Source organism: Lissotriton helveticus, chromosome 7 (genome assembly GCF_964261635.1).
Source record: "Lissotriton helveticus chromosome 7, aLisHel1.1, whole genome shotgun sequence".
NCBI classification, from domain to species: domain Eukaryota; kingdom Metazoa; phylum Chordata; class Amphibia; order Caudata; family Salamandridae; genus Lissotriton; species Lissotriton helveticus.
In genome coordinates, this window is record NC_136068.1 from 1,725,383,252 (window position 1) to 1,725,385,026 (window position 1,775).

A 1,775-nucleotide genomic window follows, 5' to 3' on the forward strand; every position below is an offset into this window, starting at 1 on the left:
CTCGGCTTACCTGGAGGCCATTCTCAATGGTAGAGCTGGTTGCCCTTGAACTGGGGGCTGTTCAAGCAGGACAAGTGTAGTGCACCACCCTGTGAGGCATTTTAAGAGCTCTCACCACGGCAGAATACGTGTTGCCACTCGTCATAGTTCATGTATGATGGCTTGTAACCCAAAAGAAGGCAGACACCCAGGGAGTACGTGTTCGCTCCACCTCCTAAGATAGGCAGGCAATCCATTATGATGGCTTTCATTAAAAGTATGCAGTCACTGTGCTCAGTTTTATTTTCCTATACAGCTATCAAAACATTTCAAGGCTCTGGGAATCCTGCTATGAACTTGGCTGGTGCTTGCTCTATTCAATATTCTGGAGATTGGCAAGGTTTTCCACCATTAACCTGTTTTCTTTATGTCTACATCCTGAAGCATGCTTGAACAGCTATTGGAGGGCCTGTGATGGAAGGCGTATTGTAGGGTTGCTTACACCGTATTCAGTTTGCAAATCCTCTCTCTGTCCATCAGGAATTCCTCTGTTTAACTTAACTAGGGGTGTACGAAACTCACGGAATTTGCTTTCAAATATTTATGGAAAGAAGTGGCATAATTCCATAAAATGCCACAAATGAAGGCGTGAAGGGGTTCCCGGTTGACTCCCCAGCGCGCATCGTGGCTTGTGTACCCCTCCCCAGCCCGTGACAACGAAGTTCAATAACATAAACCTCCATGGGAAGGCAGGAGCCGAGCTTTGTTTGACCACACTCTGATTAGATAGCATTCACATCTGACTGAGAAGAAGAATGCATTGCAAAAGGACCGTACTTGAGGATATTGTGTACACACTGTGTTCTTTGCTGGAAACCAGTGAAGAAATACAAAAATGAAATGCGTCCCCAGAAAGGTCATGTACACTGGAGAAACACAGGTGACAAATGCCAGAGCACACGACATGGCAGAGAGATGGACACAGCATGCAACAGGATCACCAAGTGTCGAGTAACTAAGGTGAAGAAGTTTGATATTGAAGAGATATGCCCAGATATTTTGGCTCACAAGTATAATATGATGTAGTGGGTTATCTTTAAGAAGAGGAAAAGCGCCATTTCACCTAGAGAGGCGAATAGACTCAGAAGATGTGCAGTCGATCACAAGTCATGTCTCCCTGTTCTCTGTCACCTTATATGAAGAAGCTGCCCACAGCCAGCCCTCAATGCCCTGGAACTGCCTGAAGACAGCATCAGACAAAGCACTGATCTCTTATTGAGACAGATATAGTCAGTTTCACTCACCCAAGGTACCCCACCAGCTTGCTTCTGTTGGTGCTACGTGACTATGATACAAAGCTCTCTCTGAGGAAGGCAGGTGGTACCAGGGCTAAAAGCCAGGCCCTGTGTCTGACTCCCCGCAGGTAGCCACCCGGAGGCAGCCAACACCACGCCACGCACAGCCTTGTTGTGCACACTGTGTGGGGTTAGCTGCAGGGACTGTCGTGTAGGCAGGCCCTGCTACCAACTCCCTGCAGGCAGCCAAACCCACACTGCCTTTGGCTGTGTTCAGCAGGGGGTTGGCCACAGGGATTGGCCTGATATCAGACCCTGTGGCCAAATCCTCAGCAGGCTGCCAACCCCACAGCCCTTCGGGCCCCATGGGAACCATCCCCCAAAGCCAAAATGTATATATCAAGGAGAGGGGGACATGCAGCCCCTTCCCAAACACTTAGTTGGTCACAGGGATCCTATTCCCCAGGGCCAGTTTCAATAAAAAGTGGAGGAGGGCATTGT